The sequence below is a fragment of the Crinia signifera genome, chromosome 8 (genome assembly GCF_055691185.1).
Source record: "Crinia signifera chromosome 8, ASM5569118v1, whole genome shotgun sequence".
In the NCBI taxonomy this organism is placed as follows: Eukaryota; Metazoa; Chordata; class Amphibia; order Anura; family Myobatrachidae; genus Crinia; species Crinia signifera.
This window is the reverse complement of record NC_139224.1, coordinates 35,663,614-35,688,456: the sequence shown is the minus strand read 5'-3', so window position 1 is coordinate 35,688,456 and position 24,843 is coordinate 35,663,614. Positions and strand designations below refer to the sequence as shown.

General features: G+C 41.1%; 2 protein-coding genes across 9 annotated transcripts in view; one reads left to right on the top strand and one right to left on the bottom strand.

Moving 5' to 3' along the window:
* The window catches only part of CENPP (centromere protein P), a 245,147-nt gene that overhangs the window by 94,469 nt on the left and 125,835 nt on the right, over positions 1-24,843 (bottom strand). The window lies entirely within an intron of this gene.
* ASPN (asporin) overlaps positions 20,777-24,843 on the top strand; it is a 36,780-nt gene continuing 32,713 nt past the window's right edge. The window contains exon 1 of the mRNA XM_083156136.1: positions 20,777-20,952. The gene's annotated coding sequence lies outside the window, so the exon portion shown is untranslated. The remainder of the gene's footprint in view (positions 20,953-24,843) is intronic.

Below are 24,843 nucleotides of genomic sequence, written 5' to 3'. Positions count from 1 at the left end.
ACATAGGCTAGGGCGGGTTGAATGGGCACAGGACAGCTGCTCCTATACCCACCTTGGCTGGCCACTGTATAGCAGCAGTGGTATATCAGGCAGTCAGAGAGAGGAAGCTGCTGCTTCCCTGTGATAGCAGCCTCTTTCCCCAGCCCAGCACAAACTGATGCAACGCTGCACTGATAATGAGAACAACAACAAGCGGATGAATAACGACTACATAGATGTGTGCCACCTCCTACCTCCAATCTACAGTATGTTTTACACAGCTCCCTCTGTCCATATCTAGGAAGTTTGAAACATATAATTTTGGTTTCACTTTCTGTTAAGGAGTAATTTGGGCCATCGAGTGGTCTCTAGTGGTCACTGGTGGTACTTCACTTCAAAAAGGCGAGGAGGAATTAGCCTTTTATATATATACAGGGGATGCGGTCATCTATTAGAATGAACTTAGGTCTACAGTCATTAGGTCGACCCCACTAGGTCGACTGGCAGGAAGGTCGACCTGACTTAAGGTCGACATGGGCCAAGGTCGACATGACTTAAGGTCGAATTTGCATAAAGGTCGACATGAGGAAGGTCGACTGGTCATAAGGTCGACATGGATTTTTCACTGTTTTTTGAGCCGACATGTGCCGACAGGCGGTATTTCATGCCCTACCATCCACTAGGGCGTGGTGGGAGAATAAAATAGTGTGCCGAGCGCAGCGAGGCACCGTGTCCGAAGCATTGCGAGCGAAGCGAGCGATGCGAGGGTCCGATTCTCATTGCCAACTGTGTCCATGTCGACTGTGTCGACATTCGGATAAAAAAACAGTGAAAAACCCATGACGACCTTATGACCAGTCGACCTTCCTCATGTCGACCTTTATGCAAATTCGACCTAAAGTCATGTCGACCTTGGCCCATGTCGACCTTAAGTCAGGTCGACCTTCCTGCCAGTCGACCTAGTGGGGTCGACCTAATGACTGTAGACCTAAATGCAGTCTGACGAATGATCCCATTCCATATACAGTATAGACTAGTAAGCCTGCTCGAAGCAAATGCTTCGAAAGCTAGTCTGCTATCCAGTGATTACCTCTGTGTTTGTGCATGTGTGAGAAAGAAAAATATGTAGTTTTACTCGCTGCCAGCAGATGGCAGTGTTTCGGAGACACACACAGTCAGACACTAGACATATATATATATATATATATACAGATGCACAGAGAGAAACCGCACTCCACTTTCAAACAGATAGGCTGGGTGCCAGATCTCATAATAAGTAGATATTCATAGTATTCCCCTTCTCAGAGAAACGACATCTGCACACCAATAGGAAAGGTTCGAAAATATATTTCAAAAGTCCAATTTTTAGACAATTCTTAAAACACATGGCAACATATTTGCAAGAGAATAGTATAAAGCAGTGGGTCACTTATCCTTAGCGGGACATCAGCATGCTACCCGTGGACCTCCACGCTGGTCTCATGACCAATCGGCTCGACAGCCTGTTTCGGTGTGTTACCACCTTTTTCAAGAGCACAACAATCTCTGAATGTTAACCATATATATAGGGCACAGAGACCCGCCAAAATCACCATAACCAGTCTTACCTGTGGCCAATAAGTGTACAATCTCCGCTGGCAGCTTCATCTCTCACCTGGCTGCAGTGGAACGCACAGCGGCGTATGACACGCAGACACTTCCGCTTCCTGGGACCGTGTGTGTTATGGATACTAACAGACCCATCACCGTGACGACATATCAAGGCTTTTCACATGGAGAGCTCCGGAGCGTGAGCCACACAGGCTGCCCGTACCCCGTGCTCAATCCGGTGATTACAGCCGCTATACAGCGTGAATCGGTGACAACACAGAACAGGAGACCGTGGAACGCACGGCCATCTTGTCTGTGTGCACCAATAGACAAACCGCGCTGTATGTCACATGGTGTCCGGGCTAAATTCACACAACTTTATCAGTCACCATGGGCAGAACGCTGCTATAGATATAAGGACACAAATAACTGCAATGTACACTGACCCAGATCAGGTACGCTGGTGTATCTGGTGATATGGCAAGACTCTGGTCCAAAAACTTTGAACAATTAAAATAACAATCAGCCTCCACCTTGCAAAAATATAACCAAATAGTGAAAAAATAATTTTACATAGTGACAACATATTGACTGTATATTTTATGCCAATACCATACAAAAAAGTATCAAAGTGAAAAAATGAGTAACAGATCTATATAAAGGAAATATACACATTTCCTATAATAAAATCTATTATTGTAGCACACCCATGCAAGCTTTCCCTATTATTTTTTACATTAAAGAAAAACATTGAGGTTTAGTTCCTCATTGAGGCCTGAAGGACTGAGTGATTTTAAATCATAAATGAATTCACTTTCCTTTCTTAATAGAGTAAGGTGACGATCACCACCTCTTTTAGGGTTCCTCACATGAAAGATAGGCATAAATTTGAAATCCTTGATTGAATGCCCGGTCTCATAAAAATGTCTAGCGACCGGAGGTGTTGTATGATCACGGATTGTCATGGCTTTTTTTATTGAGGACCGGTGCATTCCAATCCTCTCCTTTAGCATCCTAATTGTTTTCCCCACGTATAGTTGAGGGCAAGGGCACACAATTACATATATAATGTACTTGCTTTCACAAGTCATGCGGTGCTGTAATTTATATTTGTAATCCAATTTAGGGTGCTTAAAGGTATCTCCCATGATTAGATGTTGGCAATTCACACAGCCACTGCATCTAAAGGCTCCATTTCTAACGCTAAGCCAATTCGAATTCTCTGGAGTGAGACTGATGTCAGAACAGGTGATCTCGTCCTTTAGGTTCTTGCTCCGTTTGTAAGCAAACAGTGGATACTCTTTGCAGAACTGGCCCATCACTGGGTCAGTCTGCAATATGTGCCAGTGTTTTAAGACCACATCTCTCAACTTTGGAGATGCTATTGAAAAAGTGGTTGGCAGGATCATTCGACTGATGGTCCTGTCCATCTTCTCCTTTTCCAACAAAGTTGTACGGTCCAGTTGAAGGCATCTTTGAATCGATTGTTCCACTTCTTCTCGTTTATAGCCTCTTTGCAGGAATTCATCCCCCATTCGTTTAAGTTCTTGGGGTAGTTTGCCCGCATCTGAAGTGATCCTGACAACTCGCAGTAGCTGCGAATACGGTAACCCACGTTTAAGTGGCACGGGGTGAAAGCTTTCAGCCCTTAGTAACGAGTTGGTATCCGTTTGTTTCTTGTAAACCGTTGTCTCAAAGCTACCTCTGTTAATACATACGTTAACATCCAAAAAGCTGAGTTGAACAGGACTACTTGCATGGGTGAACCTAATGGTGCCAGCCAATCCGTTCAAGTATGCCATGAATGAATCCAATCTTTCAGATCCCCCCGTCCAAAGAAAAAAAATGTCATCGATAAATCTTACGTATGACAAAATGAAAGGCGAAAAAGTTCTGTTATTTAAAAGAAAATTGGACTCATAATAATGCATAAATAAATTTGCATAAGCCGGGGCCATGTTTGACCCCATGGCCGTCCCTTGTAATTGCAAATAAAAAGAATTATCAAATAAAAAATAATTTTTATGCAAAATAAATTCAATTAACAACAGAAAAAATTCGACTGGGGGGCCTTTATAGATTGGATTCATGGTGATCACTTTCCTGATAGCCTCAATGCCTTCCTTATGTCCAATGTTAGTATATAGACTATTGATGTCGCATGTGACTAACAAACAATTAGAGGGCGCTGTTCCAAGTTTCTTAATGCGTATTAAAAAATCTGTAGTATCCTTTAGTATAGTATCAATGCTCTGGACCACTGCCTGTAGGTAAAAATCTACAAATTGAGATAGATTCTGGCATAGGGAGTTTCTGGATGAGATTAAACTTTGTTGGAAAAGGAGAAGATGGACAGGACCATCAGTCGAATGATCCTGCCAACCACTTTTTCAATAGCATCTCCAAAGTTGAGAGATGTGGTCTTAAAACACTGGCACATATTGCAGACTGACCCAGTGATGGGCCAGTTCTGCAAAGAGTATCCACTGTTTGCTTACAAACGGAGCAAGAACCTAAAGGACGAGATCACCTGTTCTGACATCAGTCTCACTCCAGAGAATTCGAATTGGCTTAGCGTTAGAAATGGAGCCTTTAGATGCAGTGGCTGTGTGAATTGCCAACATCTAATCATGGGAGATACCTTTAAGCACCCTAAATTGGATTACAAATATAAATTACAGCACCGCATGACTTGTGAAAGCAAGTACATTATATATGTAATTGTGTGCCCTTGCCCTCAACTATACGTGGGGAAAACAATTAGGATGCTAAAGGAGAGGATTGGAATGCACCGGTCCTCAATAAAAAAAGCCATGACAATCCGTGATCATACAACACCTCCGGTCGCTAGACATTTTTATGAGACCGGGCATTCAATCAAGGATTTCAAATTTATGCCTATCTTTCATGTGAGGAACCCTAAAAGAGGTGGTGATCGTCACCTTACTCTATTAAGAAAGGAAAGTGAATTCATTTATGATTTAAAATCACTCAGTCCTTCAGGCCTCAATGAGGAACTAAACCTCAATGTTTTTCTTTAATGTAAAAAATAATAGGGAAAGCTTGCATGGGTGTGCTACAATAATAGATTTTATTATAGGAAATGTGTATATTTCCTTTATATAGATCTGTTACTCATTTTTTCACTTTGATACTTTTTTGTATGGTATTGGCATAAAATATACAGTCAATATGTTGTCACTATGTAAAATTATTTTTTCACTATTTGGTTATATTTTTGCAAGGTGGAGGCTGATTGTTATTTTAATTGTTCAAAGTTTTTGGACCAGAGTCTTGCCATATCACCAGATACACCAGCGTACCTGATCTGGGTCAGTGTACATTGCAGTTATTTGTGTCCTTATATCTATAGCAGCGTTCTGCCCATGGTGACTGATAAAGTTGTGTGAATTTAGCCCGGACACCATGTGACATACAGCGCGGTTTGTCTATTGGTGCACACAGACAAGATGGCCGTGCGTTCCACGGTCTCCTGTTCTGTGTTGTCACCGATTCACGCTGTATAGCGGCTGTAATCACCGGATTGAGCACGGGGTACGGGCAGCCTGTGTGGCTCACGCTCCGGAGCTCTCCATGTGAAAAGCCTTGATATGTCGTCACGGTGATGGGTCTGTTAGTATCCATAACACACACGGTCCCAGGAAGCGGAAGTGTCTGCGTGTCATACGCCGCTGTGCGTTCCACTGCAGCCAGGTGAGAGATGAAGCTGCCAGCGGAGATTGTACACTTATTGGCCACAGGTAAGACTGGTTATGGTGATTTTGGCGGGTCTCTGTGCCCTATATATATGGTTAACATTCAGAGATTGTTGTGCTCTTGAAAAAGGTGGTAACACACCGAAACAGGCTGTCGAGCCGATTGGTCATGAGACCAGCGTGGAGGTCCACGGGTAGCATGCTGATGTCCCGCTAAGGATAAGTGACCCACTGCTTTATACTATTCTCTTGCAAATATGTTGCCATGTGTTTTAAGAATTGTCTAAAAATTGGACTTTTGAAATATATTTTCGAACCTTTCCTATTGGTGTGCAGATGTCGTTTCTCTGAGAAGGGGAATACTATGAATATATATATATATATATATATATATATATATATATATATATATATAGATAATAAAAAAAAAAAAAAAGATTTAAAAATTGTATTCAATAAAAAGGTCAGACATTGATGCATTAAAAACTATAAGGTCAATTTTAAGCTCAGATTAAGTACATAAAATAGACTATCATGCATGCAAATCATTTATAAAACTTTATGTAAATAAAATGAACTTGCTGGGTTAAATTATTTGTCATCTTGCTGTGATAATGAGGTGGTATTAAGAATGCTGCAGCAGCTCCTGCAGCGTGTTCGCGGTCCTGGCAGTCATGTGACTGTCTCTTCTGGGTCAGCCCAACAAACCTCCAGCGTACAGGTATTTCTCCACTGTACCCAACCCTAATCCCTACTCCTATGCCTCCCTCTGTTGCCTGACCGTAAACTTCCCCAGCAGCCTAATAAGAATGTTGTCAACATATCGACAATATCATTATTGTGGTGACAACATTGTGAATGGAGACAGTGGGGGAAATTTACTTAGATGTGTATTCTACTTCACATGTGATGTTGTTATGGGAAACCAATCAGAATCTATTTCTTATTTATTTAGAACCTTCTAGAATATATTAGACAGGAATTGATTGGTTGCCTAGTGTTCATTCTAGCACCTGCTATTTTTGAAAACCCATGCAGTTCCTCTTCCCTGCCTGGGGTGTCGCTGTCTGCTGTGGTGCTTCTTGCACAGTGTGGTCTGTATATCAGCACTGATATACAAACTAGACCTGTGCTAGAAACACCGCAGCAGACAGTGACACCCCAGGCAGGGAACAAGAACTGCATAGGTTTTCAAAGATAGCGGATGCTAGAATGAACACTAGTTGCCCATAGCAACATCACATGTGAAGTAGAATACACATCTCATGACTCATTATTAAAGACAGACAGGATTCTATTAAATAAAAGATTATACAGCATAGAGAAAGCATTCAATCCCATAAAACAAACGGAGGATTACAGGAAACTGATTAATCCCATAAAATATAAGCACGGAAAGTGATATATTGAAATGAAAACAAAGGAAGTTCTATAGAAAATACATAGAGCAGATCCAAGACTAAATCCCAAAAATCAGAAGAAAAATAAACAAGTTAGGAATGCTACTAACTACTACTACTGACATGCAGAGTGATTCAAAACAGCTGAAACTCTTCATAAAACAAAATTAAAGGAAAAGAAAAGTGAAGCAGAAGGCGGTTAAGACTAATGAATGAGAAACAAGAGTTCCACAGTAACAGTACAAACCAGAAACAATAAAAAGTTGATACAGCTTTTATTATTAAATACAATAGTAATACCAAGACAATTCAGTCCATTCTAATCAAGTACTGAAACATATGAAATACAGCTAAGAATATTAAATAAATTCTTAGAAACCCAGGATTGTATATAATAAAATACACAGAGGCCGATTCAGACCCGTTCGTTTGGGTCTGAATTCGGCCTAGTCCCCAATGTTAGGGTTTGCGAATGCGTTATTATGTGCATACCCCGGGCGCAATGGATTTGGAGAGTTTCACACTCGCTGAGTAGTTCACTCTCGGGAGAGAGAGCCGGGGAAGGGCAGGGATCAGCATATGATTTCTCTCCCTTTCGGCCCCAAGCGAGGGAATTTGGCCGCCAGGGGGCGGAGTATTGGTGTGTGTTCGGCCTGGCGATTACACAGAGACTATCAAACTGGTCTGAATCAGGCCAAAAATCGGAAGAACCTTTACACAAGCAGCTTCACCCTACAGCTAACCAGAGGATCAATCAAGAACATTGTTAATGTCATACAAATTGTATACTGTAGGTGGCTGGAATGTCAACACAATTTTCAAGAATCAAAGTTCAAGTAACATATCAAGAAAATGTTCACCAATCAAATGGCAGAAGATTCAAAATAAAATAACAAAAAATACATCAACTGCTGTAATACGACTAGACTAATTTATATTTTGTAGCGATAACGTGGTCTCCAATATTTAAAACAAACCAAAAGTAAATTGAAAATATGTGTAATAGAACACAGTAGTTTTGTAAAAAAAAAAGGTCTTGAAACTCGTAGCATCTCCAATCATTTATACAAATGAAACAATATTGGGGATAATTTATCAAGCAGTGAAAAGAGTGGAGAAATGGACCAGCTTGCACCTATCATTTAATAGAAAGTATTTGATAAATGCTACATGAGAGCTTATTGGTTGCAACTGGTCTACTTTTCACTGCTTGATAAATCAACCCCATTGTCACCAGCAAGCCAATATTGTGTGTTTCCTTTCCAGGCAATAAAGGGGAAACCAATTAGTTGCAGGGGTTGACATGCTGGAAAATGCTCATTTTTTTACACTTAGAGCTATTCAATTAAAATGTATTTTCCCTGGTGCTGTAAACCCTGGGTTAACGTAAGCTAATTAATTGAATCTACTTTAAATGTTTATTTTATTTTTAACAATTTTTAAGTTATTTTGGAATTAGTACAATAGAGAAGCATTACAACAGGGGTGGGGAACCTTTTTTGTGCCAAGGGCCGTTTGTATGGAGAAAAAAATCCTTCGGGGGCCATATGTCCTGCTGCAGCCGTTTCACGTTCTGACGGTGGCCGCTGAATAGGACTGACAGTCTCCGGCTGCTGTTAATTAAGAGGAATCTCACAAGAACTACCAACTTCTCAAGAGAATTCCCCTGTACTTGACTCCTGGCAAAGGGTGGGAGGGCCACTCAAACCGGCTACGGGGGCCGCATACGGCCCCCGGGCCTGAGGTTCCCCACCCCTGCATTACAAGAATAAGCAAAGCACATGATACTCATAGCTGACAGAGATACAACACAGGGGGTCCAATACAAGACCAGTTTTATCATAATGAGAAGTGGGGTGGGAAGGTAGAATAGAATATATGACATGGGCAACCAAGAGATAGGGTGAAAGAGGAATAGACAGAGATGGCAGAAATAAGAATAGACAGTAAAATTGAAGTGTATAGGTTTATATATGACAAAGTGTGTTTCAACCTTTCTCAAATGGAGAGTGATAGTTGTTTAGTGGCAGTCAAGGGGGCTCAGTTTTTAAACAAATAACTTAGATGAGTTGACAACGATACTAGCCTTGATTTGCATCCAGTAAGTTTACCAAATTCTACAAGTTACAGTACTGCTTAAAGCGATGGGAGGACAAGCTTTTTCCAATCAGCTGCTACATTATAAATGGTATTCGTATATTATGGGATGTCACTCATGGGAATCCCAGTGGTACAAGAAAAAGTTTGGGCATGTACGAGATGGGGATATGAAGAGTGTGGAGTATTATATCATTGACGTTTCACCAAAGATCTTAAAGGTCGAGACACATCCACTAGCGCCTTGAGTCCTGTTGGAGAAAGTTTGCTATATAAATAAAACTAACTTACTAACAGTAAATATGGAGGAAGTGCCTTCTGTAGGGCAGCCTCTTTAGAATATGTTTGATGTATCCTGGATACCTATTTTTTTCCTTTCCTTGTTGTGATGCGTGGAATAAAAATCGTGCTAACTGAATTGGTCAGCACGGGCCTGCTTTGGTCTTCGTCGTGACCATTTATTCTGATCTCTCGAGTCAGCAACTGCTGAATAGAGCAAGTCTAATGGGGCTTACACAGAGAGAGATGTGCTGATGAGCATTCTGAGCTATGCTAGATTGCTCAGAACGCTCAGCACACAGCACTGCATAGTGATGTGCCGCTGAGCGATCTCTGGTGAGAACACTGGCCTGATACTGGCGATTATAGCTTTATCTAGCATTCTGGATATTATGGCCCCTACACATGATGTAGGGGCATTTTCTAAGTGATCTAGTGAGATGACTTAAAAAATTCCTCTCAATTATTGCTACGTGTGTAGGCCCCAGAAGGGCAAGAATCTGTTTTTCTATTACTGCAAAATATATCTCCTTACAGAGCAAAGCTATTACTCATTTAGCCTTCTGGTGAACCAGTGCTAGCTGCTATTGGCACAAGTGTAAGTGTAATAAGCAAATACTTTAAAATCTAAAGTAAATACTGTTTTTCAGCAAACTGAACTGATCTTTTCTACCTCGCTGCAAATACTACCATGAAACATAAGGGTTCCGGGGCGGATTGGCCCACCGGGAAACCAGGCCATTTCCCAGTGGGCCGGCCCAAAACTCCATAAAAACGGGCCAGCCGCGTTCCCCCCCCCCCCCTGGACTGCCCACATCTTTGCCCACATCCAAAATGGGCACGGGAGGGCTGCTGCGCATGCGCGATAGCGCACAGCACCTACCATGGGCCTTCATGTGCGGCGGCAGCGGGCTCCCATTCCCCCATCTGTAGGCAGTAGAAAGGAGCAGATGAGCCCCCCCCCACCCCGCATTACAAACACCGCCGCCGCCCCGCCTCCTCCGCAGCACCCCCCCCCCCCTCCCCGGGCTGCCGCACCCCCACACCCCGGACTGCTGCAAGAGTTTTTCTCCCGGGCTGGATTGCAGTCCCAATCCGCCCCTGTAAGGGTTTATTCAATGACATGCTATGTCATCAATGTTCATTTCCGTAACGGTTTTAGCCATGCAACATAGAGATGTGCAGAACATGTGATATTGCAGTTACCGTATATGGCAAAAATGTGCACAGTTGGGCATCTCGCACATCACATGTAATTGAGGGAAGAGAATCCCAACTGACCTGCCACAATATCTAATAAGCTGTTATTATGAAACATATCATTGGGAAGGATTTCAAAATCACGTAAACTTCCTCTGAAAAATAATCTTCTGCCTCTATACTTTCCTATTTACAATAAAGACTTCTGGTAAAATTAGAAAATTCCATTTCTGCAAAAATACAAATCAGACTGCCTCCACATACAAAGGGACCAAAGCCACAGCAGATAACTCACAATTCATATGACTGTGTGGTCTTCAGCCACTGTGGAATTAATATTCTCCACAATATTCCTGAGTGTTTTTATTTCTACAATAAAAAAAATGTATAATCGTTTCTGCAGAACATGTACGTCACTTTACAATAATGCTGTTCTGAAAAGGGCTGACAGATTGTGTGGTATACAGCATTTATCTACTCACTAGGAAAAAAATACATCTCATAAATGAATTAACCTCTTCAACAGATCAATGCTAGGTATTAGCCTTTCCTAGTACATCAACGTCGGTATTCCATCTTCCGACTGCTGGATCGTTCTGACAGTCGGAATATTGGCCCGTTTTCGCTCTGCTTGACAGAGACTCAACAGGCAGAATTCAATGTTCCGCCTGTTGAGTGTCGAAAAAACGTCTTAGGCAGTGGCGTAACTAAGTTTTGGGCACCCCCCCGCCGTTAGGGGGGGCGCCCCCCGCCCCGCCAAGCACCCCCAATCCCCCGCCGCTCATGCAAACCCCCCCCCCCCCCTGCAGCCTTACCTATCGCGCTGGTCCCGGCGGCTCCGTTCTTCTTCTTCTGAGGACCACCACAAAATGGCCGCCCCGATACAGCAGACATTTTCAGAGAACTGTGTGCTATATGGGGGCGGACATTTTGTGGTGGTCCTCAGCAGAAGAACGGAGCCGCCGGGACCAGCGAGATAGGTAAGTCTGTGGGGGATTGGGGGGGGGGAGTGTAACTTTAGCACCGCAGCCCCCGGCGCTCCCACATGCACAGCGCCCCCCCGCGGTGGCGGGGGTGCTATAGTTACGCCGCTGGTCTGAGGATTGTCGAAAAACAGCCGTGAATTGGACATTCCACGGCCGTTTCCGACAAAACATATCCAACTTGTTTTAACGTTGGATCTGTTTTGTCAAAATCCACCTTCAATGCTGTTGGAAATGGTAGCACTTATTAGGCAGCAGCGGCCGCCGCCATTTCCCCTGTTGGAAATAGCGCCCGACATTGGGGAAAATTTTTTGCACAGACTGTCATTATATCATCTTGAAATACTGACACTAATAGTTGCCTGGATGTCAGATTATCAATGGCTATACCACACATGGCCTGGCAACCATTGATGATGATGATGATGACCACCACCATGTATGCACTTTACAACAAGTTGAAAGATATGATCATTAATTTGTGGCCTTGAGAGTGTACAGGTGTGTGTGTGTGTGTGTGTGTGTGTGTGTGTGGGGGGGGGTCAGGCTCTGGGGGAACATCTGGCTTTTACACTTTTGACTTGGCAAGTTCAAATAATAGATGTATTTTTATTTATACAATGTGTTCATATCTTCCTTGAACATAATTCTGTTATTAAATAGAATATGTCAGATGGTTCCAATAGATATATCATGTCTGCTATTGCTTGGTGGTGAAAGACTTGCCTTTGATCATTTCAGGGTTAAGGATGAGGCTGAATGGTCCTCAGCACATTCCTGAAAAGTGCTAAAGGTGCCCATACACGTACCAATTACCTGGTACTTTTTGTGCTAAAATAGCATTGCATCGCATGCACAATGCATGCACAACGATGCTATTTTAGCACAAAAAGTACCGGGTAATTGGTACGTGTATGGGCACCTTAAGAACTAGTCCCAGAACAAAACTTCCACATAGAACACGTCTCTCACCTGGTAAGTCAACTGGTAAAACATGCAAACTTCAACTGCCAAATGCAGGAAGAGGTGAATATCTTACAGAACAATTTCAGTTAAGAAATGTTAGGTTAACTAGGCAGTATCTAGACTCTCTATCACAATGAAAGACATATACCTTTGTGTGCATAATAGCCTTATGTTAAAATCAATATCATGTGCTCCATCTGTACACCCTGGTTTGACCCAGACAAAAATCAACTATCATAATAAATATTTAATTGGAAAGACATATATTTTGCAGATGCAACAAAAACTACTCCAAAGTGAATGCAACAACAAAAAAATGTTTGAAGTAAAATTGTTGATTTATAAAACATAAAAAAACCACAGTAAACAAAACACATATGGTAACAAGAGAAAAGATGAAAGAATACAAGTGTGCACATGTGCCATACAAAGGCTAGGAGCACCTCTTGTAAGTCCAGCTACATTTGGCAGCATTACATTGAAAAAATAAAAACCTAAATAAAAAAAATCCCAAATTTTTATTTTTTACGAGTCAGCGGTGGTATATAAAGGCAAAATGTGCCCAAAATTGTATCACTCAGAAGCATGTAGCCAGAAACAAATATAATACGCTTTGCCAGTATGGCATTTTGGAAAACTCATTATTCAAGTTATTATATTATGTAATGGGAAATTATTTTATGAAGTCCAAAAAAACAGGAAATGTTCACTTGCTGTTACTCATTCGGGAAAGTCGTGACCTGTTTGCTACTATAGATTTTATTTACATATGAGTTATGACATGCTTCCCACTAGAAGTGGAACTGGCAAAACATTATGTCCATGGTTATAGTGTTCCAACTTGGATTTATCCTAAATTGGCACAAATGGCATTAATACAATACTTATTTGTATTCACACCTAAAAGGTTTGAGATCACTTGCGGTAAGACTCTTTAAGCTTAGGTATCTCGGTGTTACAAAACCTTTCTTGGAGAGGCACTTGAACTTTTTTCCTTAAATGTACAAACCATAATAGTGGCACTTGCTGTGCTCTGCCAGAGTATTTTATTGTTCTGTTATACTGGGAAGGGCACAATGCATGTATGAATTTTGTATGCATGTTCAGCTGGGTACACACTAGACGACATTACAAATGATGCCATGTCGTCAATGATTCCCCTTGAACTCCTGGACAAATGATACAGCGAATACACACTGAGCGATATATTTACAAACAACATCGTTAGTGGCCATATGCTGGAGTAATGTATGCAGTTGTTGACGATATCGTCAGATGGAGCTGTACGTACAGATAACAGAGGACGTCACTATCGACCCGTAGGACCACGCATTGTTAAAGATATATAGGGCTTAATTCAGCATGGATGCTGCGATTAAATAGTTGCCGCCCAGAATGACAGAAAAAAACGCCCATTGCAAAAATTGCACATGTATACGCAGATCCATTTGCGAAACCGGAACATCAAAGAGTATTTTCCATACGCGCCAGTAAAAGGCTTCCACAATTTCCACAAAGGATGGAAGTGTTCATCGCTGACGAACTAGCAAGAGAAAAGTGTGTCCTGGTGTGGTGCACCTAAATGAACATGACGATTAAAATTTAGCTTTTATTAGTATTTTTAAAGGCGAAATATAAAAACACACAAACAAAACAAAATATATGTAGATGTGTTTAAAAAGCGGCGGCTCTCTGACTCCACATCCGTTTTGACTAGAGGTATTGGTATCCCCACAGGTATGGTATGCTGACACCTTTATTATTTGTATTTCCTGAATTAGGTATGATAGTGTCACTATAGCTCAAGGTCCCTTCATGAACGTGCGCACCTACTAACACCAGTGCGACGATTAATATAAATATGTGCAATTTAGCTGGCGACCACAGTAAATATTTGATATACTATTACTGTGTCACGTGGGACACCGTTACTGTATAATAGTTAGACTTCTCCAATTATGGAGAGCTGTATTATCAGTCAATATTTGTGATGTTTCCCATGTATCAGTATGGGTATCCAACAATTCTAATATGACATAGAGTTGCTCAGACCTCTATTGTGTTGGCTGGAATTGCCTTTATACTGAGGGAGCCTCTGTGTTAAGAATTGTCAACTGTGATAGGTTCTATTAATCAACAAATCAACAAGAGTATTATCAAAGTTAATCTGTTAATATAGTTAAACTGAGTCCAATAGGCTTATGAGTGTTGTCAGATATGCTGCAGATTTGAGTGGCAAGAATAAAGTGAAGAGTCAACACAGATATCGGTCAACATAAGTGTCGACTAATTTATAATGTACCATGGGTTATTCCAACCTCTATTGTACAGGCTAGAATTGCCCTTAAAATAAGGTAGCCTCAGTGTTGAGTAAGGAATGCCTGTCTACTCTTATAGGTAGACTATATAGGTCGGCATACAGCAATCAATGATGGAGATATTTTTCTTTGTTAATTCTTCACTAGAGACCAATGAAGATAAACTCGTGTGTCATAAAGTGTTGCTGTATAGATCTCCTGTGGTACAGGAGGGTCAACACATCAATATGTCAACACTAATTGCGATATCTGTCAGAAATTCTTCAAGATCCTCTCGTTTAGGCTAGAGTAGTTCTTATAGAGGAGAGAAATATACACGTGGCTCTTTTTATCATAAAGAGTTTTTATTGCCGATCTGTATAGATCTCCTGTGTTGCAGGAGGGTCAACACATCAATATGTCAACACTGATTGCGATATCTGTCAAAATTTCTCAAAATCCTCTTGTTTAGGCTAAAATAGTTCTTATAGAGGAGAGATATATATATGTAGCTCTTTTTATCATACAGAGTTTTTATTGTCGGTCTGTGTTAACATACAATAAGGTCTGTGTCAACATAAAATAATTCTGACATTTTCTCATTTGTGAATGAGGTTTTAATACACCTTTGAAACAGTAGTGAATCACTTATGCTCGAGCACTATTGGTTTTAATACACTTTAAACAGTCAGCAGGACCGCTGTCTGTCAATACATGATGGTTTTAACAGTTTAACAGTTTAATTGTGAATAGAGTTTGACTCTTGACGTAACAGTGAGTCAGTAGTGTTAAAACACCACTGGTTTCACTGAATCCATTAGTAAGGGCGCTGCCAGAGGTTGTTGGTAGATATTTGGTAGCAATCTACCTGTAATATATGCGCCAATATCACAATTCAGTAAGTAGTAGGGGCAGGAGTCGCTGTGAGTGTTAGAGAAATAATAACAGCGTGCCCTTCTATGATAATATAAATTTGCAGGGTACAGCGACAATGCCTTATAAGATTGCCTTAGATTGGTAAAGGTCAATCCTTAATTGGCAGCAGATTTCTCAGAATGTGCCCTTAGCTAATGGTTGATCATAGAGTATCACCTATGTTGCCCGTTGCACGGTGGTGGAACAGTGCGCATAGCAATGAAGGGATTCCTGTGGGTTAAAACATAAGTCAAAAGTACATCCTAGTCAGATGCTCCTTGACTCGCATCTGACTAGGATGTACTTTTGACTTATGTTTTAACCCACAGGAATCCCTTCATTGCTATGCGCACTGTTCCACCACCGTGCAACGGGCAACATAGGTGATACTCTATGATCAACCATTAGCTAAGGGCACATTCTGAGAAATCTGCTGCCAATTAAGGATTGACCTTTACCAATCTAAGGCAATCTTATAAGGCATTGTCGCTGTACCCTGCAAATTTATATTATCATAGAAGGGCACGCTGTTATTATTTCTCTAACACTCACAGCGACTCCTGCCCCTACTACTTACTGAATTGTGATATTGGCGCATATATTACAGGTAGATTGCTACCAAATATCTACCAACAACCTCTGGCAGCGCCCTTACTAATGGATTCAGTGAAACCAGTGGTGTTTTAACACTACTGACTCACTGTTACGTCAAGAGTCAAACTCTATTCACAATTAAACTGTTAAACTGTTAAAACCATCATGTATTGACAGACAGCGGTCCTGCTGACTGTTTAAAGTGTATTAAAACCAATAGTGCTCGAGCATAAGTGATTCACTACTGTTTCAAAGGTGTATTAAAACCTCATTCACAAATGAGAAAATGTCAGAATTATTTTATGTTGACACAGACCTTATTGTATGTTAACACAGACCGACAATAAAAACTCTGTATGATAAAAAGAGCTACATATATATATCTCTCCTCTATAAGAACTATTTTAGCCTAAACAAGAGGATTTTGAGAAATTTTGACAGATATCGCAATCAGTGTTGACATATTGATGTGTTGACCCTCCTGCAACACAGGAGATCTATACAGATCGGCAATAAAAACTCTTTATGATAAAAAGAGCCACGTGTATATTTCTCTCCTCTATAAGAACTACTCTAGCCTAAACGAGAGGATCTTGAAGAATTTCTGACAGATATCGCAATTAGTGTTGACATATTGATGTGTTGACCCTCCTGTACCACAGGAGATCTATACAGCAACACTTTATGACACACGAGTTTATCTTCATTGGTCTCTAGTGAAGAATTAACAAAGAAAAATATCTCCATCATTGATTGCTGTATGCCGACCTATATAGTCTACCTATAAGAGTAGACAGGCATTCCTTACTCAACACTGAGGCTACCTTATTTTAAGGGCAATTCTAGCCTGTACAATAGAGGTTGGAATAACCCATGGTACATTATAAATTAGTCGACACTTATGTTGACCGATATCTGTGTTGACTCTTCACTTTATTCTTGCCACTCAAATCTGCAGCATATCTGACAACACTCATAAGCCTATTGGACTCAGTTTAACTATATTAACAGATTAACTTTGATAATACTCTTGTTGATTTGTTGATTAATAGAACCTATCACAGTTGACAATTCTTAACACAGAGGCTCCCTCAGTATAAAGGCAATTCCAGCCAACACAATAGAGGTCTGAGCAACTCTATGTCATATTAGAATTGTTGGATACCCATACTGATACATGGGAAACATCACAAATATTGACTGATAATACAGCTCTCCATAATTGGAGAAGTCTAACTATTATACAGTAACGGTGTCCCACGTGACACAGTAATAGTATATCAAATATTTACTGTGGTCGCCAGCTAAATTGCACATATTTATATTAATCGTCGCACTGGTGTTAGTAGGTGCGCACGTTCATGAAGGGACCTTGAGCTATAGTGACACTATCATACCTAATTCAGGAAATACAAATAATAAAGGTGTCAGCATACCATACCTGTGGGGATACCAATACCTCTAGTCAAAACGGATGTGGAGTCAGAGAGCCGCCGCTTTTTAAACACATCTACATATATTTTGTTTTGTTTGTGTGTTTTTATATTTCGCCTTTAAAAATACTAATAAAAGCTAAATTTTAATCGTCATGTTCATTTAGGTGCACCACACCAGGACACACTTTTCTCTTGCTAGTTTGTCCATATTTTCTTGTGTCCAGTGGTAGCACACCCCTTATGAGATATACATATCTGCATATACTAGTACAATAGGGGTACACCCACTTTCCTCAAATACGTTTGAGGGTCCTGTGCGAATAGCAAACACATTCCCCTTTCATCGCTGACGATAGAGGCCAACCCGAAAAACGCTTTGGCACTCCTGTGTTTTGCCAAACGCACCCACAAAACACCATGTTTCCTCCCCAAAATGCTTGCTTCTTGTCAATCAAAATGTGATTGCATTGAAGCAGAATTATAATTTGCAACTTGCGGGTGCACATGCGATCTTGTTTTCTCAACTCCATTTTGAATTAGGCCCATAGTGCATACACATTGGGCGCTAAACACAAAAATGTCTTTCTGACTGGTCGTTATCGCTCATATCGTTTAAACTCTTATCTAGTGGGTCTGCACCTTGTCTCATTTATTTTTACTGGTTTCTGCATTTGTTAGCATTTGAAAACAACTGTAAAAGTAAAAGAGCGCAGCAAAAGTATCAAAAGAACTGTCGAAACTGTTCCATTATCATATATGACACATAAAATAAAGGCAGCCCTTATGTGCCCATTAATGTCATTAATTGCAAATGCCGGGTCTCTCCCATGTTGGGCACGTTCCCAAATCCCACGGGTGACCCGGCTTTTGGATGTGAAAGCGGTATAACTAAGGGTAAGATCTTACAAGGTGTTTTGTATATCTAGGTACCTAGTAACGTTGCCATTCTGTGGACAAAACAGCAGTTTAATGCAAAATGACTTTACAAAGGATTTGATTGACAGACTATTTAAATAGAACACAGAAGCAAATATCTGATCTTTGACAGGAAAGAGTCTACAGGAAATGAAATGAGAAGATTGCCCATTGTGCTTGATGTGAGTTCAGACATTGCTTGGTTGGTATGTAGTCATTATGTCGACATTATGTGTAAGACAAAAAAAATTGACACATATTTGGGCAGCACCACTAAAAAATAATGAATGGATCCTTGCTCTTCAAATAAGCACCAACAGATGGAGAAGACATTTGAGTAAATGGAATGATGAGAACTACTTATATTTAGACAGTATTTATAAACCTGCGGTCATGAGAACTATTTAGAAAGTTCTACTACATAAGTTACAGATTATAGACAAATGTAACAATACAGATACAATGAATAAGTATAACATATACAAAAATGGGTGGGGCCATATCAAAGTGTTGCTATAAATCCCACAAGTTTTGGTTAGTGTATTGCGGTCTATGATCTTCGAAAGGAATAGGGGCCTTATTCCGACTTGATCGCAGTGCAAATTTGTTCTCAATGGTCAAAACCATGTGCCCTGCAGGTGGGGAAAATGTAATATGTGCAGAGAGAGTTAGATTTGGGTGGGGTGCGTTCAAACTGAAATCTAATTTGCAGTGTAAGAATAAAGCAGCCCTGTGCAGTATTTACCCTGCACAGAAACAAAATAACTCACCGAAAATGAAAAGGTGCCCATACACTGCTGCAATGTCTCGCAGCAGTGTACGTCCCCCCGATACCCCGAGAGCCGCCAGGGACCTTCCCGGGCGCAGGGACGCATGCGATCCATCAAACTTTGTTGGATGCGTCCCTGCTCCCCGCCAGGCTCGCCGCCAGGAGGGAAGTCCCAGGTTAAGTGGTCGGACAGGTGGCAGGTCCGACCACCGGCTCAGGTACGATGCGCATGGGACCGCGCATTGGACCTGAAAGGACATCAAACTAACCTGATTTGAGCCGATTTGACGGCCCGATTTGTCGAAATCGGACGAAATCGGCTCAGTATATTGGCACCTTAAAATTTTGGCCAAGCCAGAAAGTATGGAGAGGTCTATGCTATAATTAACAGTGAAAAGCTTCCAGAGAGATACTGTAGTGATCAGGGGGTCTATGTACTAAGATAGAGGTGGGTTGTGAAACTGCGCACTAAGTGCGAATGTGCGGGGTTAGCTGCTAGAAAAATGCAGATGATCAGTCTGCAGAGGTTAGAAATAATTTGAAGAATTTCGGCGCTCTACCCCTATGTAAATGATGAATGGAGAGATGGGCTTAATCTCAAAAAACCTTTTTATTAATGTGCAAAAAACAGCAAGGTACTGTGAAGGTGCTATACACTGATCAAAGTCAGATATATACAGTGAGTTCAAAAAGCACGTTAGGGATGGAAAGTTTGTGCTGGAAAGTCTGTGTCACAACGCTGTGACCCTTGATGGTAAGTTCTGAACAGTCAGGGCTGGCCTATCCCGGTATCCTGCTGAAGGTGTCCCCTGGGGCTCTCTAGCTACGTCACTTATGGTGGTATGCTATTGGGACGGTGGTATGCTATTGGGACAGTAGTTAGTCTGCCGGAATGGGGTTCAGTCAGTGGGTCGGGGCGGTCAGGACCGTTCTGATCAGTTGGGGGGGGGGGGGGGGATATGTCTATGTACTAAGCCTCGATAAGAGAAAAGTGGAGAGAGATGAAGTACAAGCTAATAGGACTGAGGGGTGATTCAGACCGGTTTGCTAGGCTGTGTGTATTCGCAGCATAGCGAGCAGGTAAACAATCCCCTCGAGAGTCCGCTCACTACCATGCGATCAGATACATTCATATACACATCCATGACCCAAGCAGGCATAGACACACCTGCATTTCTAAGTCCCTAAGTCAATTAATAAGACGTCTATGCCAATAATTAATTTACTGTATTAAAAGGGGGGGGGGGGGGAATACTCAACGCAATGTGTGAGTCACAAAACCTACACCTTGCAGGTGAACTGTATAGTTTGTAGGTTAATCGACCACATCTTAAAAAGTTAGGAACATTTCACCCTACTAAGAGGTTGCTATTCTTGTGAAGAAAAAATAAATAAAAAGTCCCATTAATGAGACCCAGGTCTAAATTTCACTTACAATGTAAATGGTACGGCTGATGGCAGACAGGTCTATGAATGGGATCCCTGTGTACTGTATGGCAGAATGCCACCAACCTTGGGTCTTGCATCGCCTTGTAGTGGACGTCTAGAGTTAAATAGATTTTGGCTCTGGTACAGGCAGTGATGAAAAACACATGAGTGGTAACAAGTCTTCTTAATATCTGTCTTCAGTACTAAGATGGGATAATCTGAAGAAGCAGTTTCCTCAAGTATCATCCCCAGTGCCAACAGGATCATGTATTTGAGAATGTGCTCCTGATTAGAACACTGATTCATTTTCTGCTTGTGCAACATAAGCTACTGGATATAACCTTCTCAGGTGGATTACAAATAAGGAGGACTTTCTAAATCTAACAAGGTACGTGCTTCCTTTTTATGTTACTTGTATGTAACATGTGGGGTGACACTGCTGAGAATGAACTTTAGGTTATGTGCAGATAGAGACACTTGATATGAAAGAAAGGACATTTAACAAGTATATTAAAGAGACATCGGAGGGAACAAAGTCAACATCCAGAGAAGTAAGGTTATTTCTGCAGAGACATGTAACATTATACATCTAGGAAACTTAAGGCAAAATATAGGATGTTCTATTCTGTGTTACGGTCATTTATCTACAGCTACATTTTCCAATATTAACATCCTAATGACTGCTCCTGGTCTGCTGCACTGATGCTAAGCCAGAGGCTACCAGCCAGAGATTGCAGCAACAAAACAGTAGCTAGGGGTAGAAAAGTACTAAAAATAAATACTTAAAGCATTGACAAAAACTGTGTTTCTTTGCATCATCAGAAGAATTGCTGTTTGACTTGTCATCCACCTCTTCTAGTTTAATACATGAGACAGCAGGTGACACTGCTATCTCAGCAGACAGAACAATATTTATTCAACATACACATACTCTGGTGGTATGCTTCTATGATGGAGAGGCTGAAACACTGTGCATGCTTGTAAGGACACTATGTATGCCATGCATGTAGGATGTATAGAATTTAGATTATTGATTTTTTTTATCAACTGCAACAATGTGTAACCCAAAGCAACCAATCAGCGGTTCATTTAGATCTAGGTTACATTAGGCAAATAAAGTAAATCTATGGAGGTTTGTGCATTTTATTTCACTTTTAGTACAGGTATTATTACAGGGTTGCCTACCTGACTCTTTCAAGGCGAAAATGCTCTGTTCCTGGACTTCCCTGGTAATGTAGGATTGCCATCACCTGTGGTGAAACACCTTTGTTATCAATTACCTAGCTCCCCACAGGTGATGGCAATCATACATTACCAGGGAAGTCCAGGAACAGAGCATTTTCTCCCTCATGGAGAGGGTCAGGTAGGCAACAATGCTATATATACATACCTCCCAACATGACCCTCTCCAGGAGGGACACAATGCCCTGTTCCTGGACTTCCCTGGTAATGTATGAAACACCTTTCTTGTCAGTTACCTAGCTGACCACAGGTGATGGCAATCATACATTACTAGGGAAGTCCAGGAACAGAGCATTTTCTCCCTCATGGAGAGGGTCAGGTAGGCAACAATGATATATATACATACCTCCCAACATGACCCTCTCCAGGAGGGACACAATGCCCTGTTCCTGGACTTCCCTGGTAATGTATGAAACACCTTTCTTGTCAGTTACCTAGCTGACCACAGGTGATGGCAATCATACATTACTAGGGAAGTCCAGGAACAGAGCATTTTCTCTCTGAAGGAGAGGGTCAGGTAGGCAACCCTGTATTATTAACTTCTATAGGGCATGCCTTTCTGAAGTCAAATAACATAGTGTACTTACTGAGGGTTATTTGTTAACATAGAAGCAAACTGTCACATAGCAGCTACCAATCAGATACTTCACAGAGTTTCTCTTGTCCTGGAGCAATCGCAGCTGATTACCAATTGGTTCCTATGGGTTGATGGGTTCATGCACAGTATAAGCAATTATAAACATGAACAATTAACCTATAGATTAGTCTTCTCCTAATCCAGTGGTTTCCAAACTGTGTGCTGTGGCTCTCTGGGGTGCCTCAGGACACTTGCAGCGGTGCCATGGGTTGGTGATCCTGGACCAATTCAAATTATTTATAGTCAATTATTTATGGACAAAACCAATGCTTGTGGCTGCCAATCATAAATATGTGTACAAACAGAAGCAAATCCAGTGTCTCACCCCATCAATTAACCTAGGTATCATATATAAACACAATCTACGTTAGTGTTCATTCTAGCACCCGCTATCTTTGAAAACACATGCAGTTCCTGTTCCCTGCCTGGGGTGTCGCTGTCTGCTGTGGTGTTTCTAGCACAGGTCTGGTTTGCGTATCAGTGTGAAAATACAGACCACACTGTGCTAGAAGCACTACAGCAGACAGTGACACCCCAGGCAGGGAAGAGGAACTGCATGGGTTTTCAAAGATAGCGGGTGCTAGAAGGAACACTATACGTTACTTGATTTTATATTTTATCCTACATTTTTTTTTGGCCTAGGGGTTCTATGAACAAGGTCTAGTACTGTAGGGTGCTGTAATTAAAAAAAGACTGGGAACCCATGTCCTAATCTGTAAATAATCTCTATTCTAATATGCAAATTGTGAACAAAGCATTGCTCAAACATGGGTAAACATGTGCAGAAGTAAAAACATTCTCCTCACACCTTCTTTTTGAAAGTCATGTAACAGTCTAACAAGCTAAAGGTGTAAGACAAAAGAATAATATACAGTGCTTTTTCCAAGATTGTGAAACACTAACAAATGATGGCTTTTCTCCAAACTTCATTAATTCTCCAGTCTCTACTTTTAAATGTAGTTCTCCATTCATTTTCTTGGAAACTTATGTTGAGAATACTACTACCTTTATCAATGTTTCTGAATACGCCACTATGCAAACGAGTCTGAGATCTGTTGCTAGATTAAAATGCTCCTCAGCTGGCCGATAAAAGATGTCAGTATCAGATGTACATCAAAATAGTCTGTTGTCCTAACATAGCAACATGAACAGCAAACTCATTCTCCCTGTGTCATGGGGACATGTGGCTGGAAGCTTCTGCAGCATAACAGAGTTCCATGGTCACAGGGGTTTCTTTACTTAGATGAGAGTTCTATTGAAGGTGGGATGTTGCCAACAGCAACCAATCAGAATCTACTTCTTATTTAATTAGCACCTTCTAGAGAATCTAGACGATAAGAGATGGAATCTGATTGGTTGCCCATAGCAACATCCCATTTTCAATAGAACTCCCATCTTGGTAAATAAATCCCACAGACCTTGGACACTCTACTAAAATGCATACATTTTAAGGTAAAGGGACAGATCCTCTAAGCTTCAAAAGTGATAAAATGGAGAGTGATAAACAGCCAGCCAATCAGCTCCTGTCTGACATTTTTCAAACACAGTCTGTGACATGGCAGGTAGGAACTGATTGGCTGGCTGTTTATCACTCTCCAGTTTATCACTTTTGAAGCTTAGAGAATCTAGCCCTGTATACCTATACCTTGGTAGACATTCGGTTACAAGTTACTACATGAATCTGTAAACAAAATCAGTCATATACATAGGGTCAGTGTCTTTAGCGGTCAGCAGAATATTAACGATATACCTGACCTAAAGATGGCTAATAAGTGAGCAAGAGGTATTATAGAGCATACACACTGTGAGATGCAATCTTTTTCTATTCGATTTTGCTTATAGAAGCAAAATTGAACAGAAAATTGAATGGGCATCAAATGGTTTTTAAACATTCGGTACTTAGGTAATATCTGGACTCCCGTTTTTCTTATGAGACCACGTCCCCTCGCGGGGCTTGCTGCGCTCGCCACACTATATAAAATCAACTCCATGCGAAGTTGGATAGTAGGGGTATGAAAAAATGGGGTGCATTTAACATGGGAGCCCAGATAATACATAAGTACCAACATTCTATGCAGATTCGTTTCCAATGCGCGCTCCCATGTCATGTAAATCGAATAGAAAATCTTGGCAGCCTAGACTATAAAGTGGAAATCTAATAGAAGGTAGTGCAAATGTGTTCACTACAGCATTCGATTTGATGTCCATCTTCTGCCTGAAGCCAGTGTTGATCTAATATCAAATCTAATGCACATCGAATGGAAAATGGTGGAAATCGAAAAGGAGTAGAAAAAACTTCAGAGCAGGTCAAATAGTTCATATATAAAAGAAATCGAATTGAAAACGGAATCGAGCTGTGTGTAGGCACCTGTAGACTTCAATGGTTTCATCCAGTTAAAA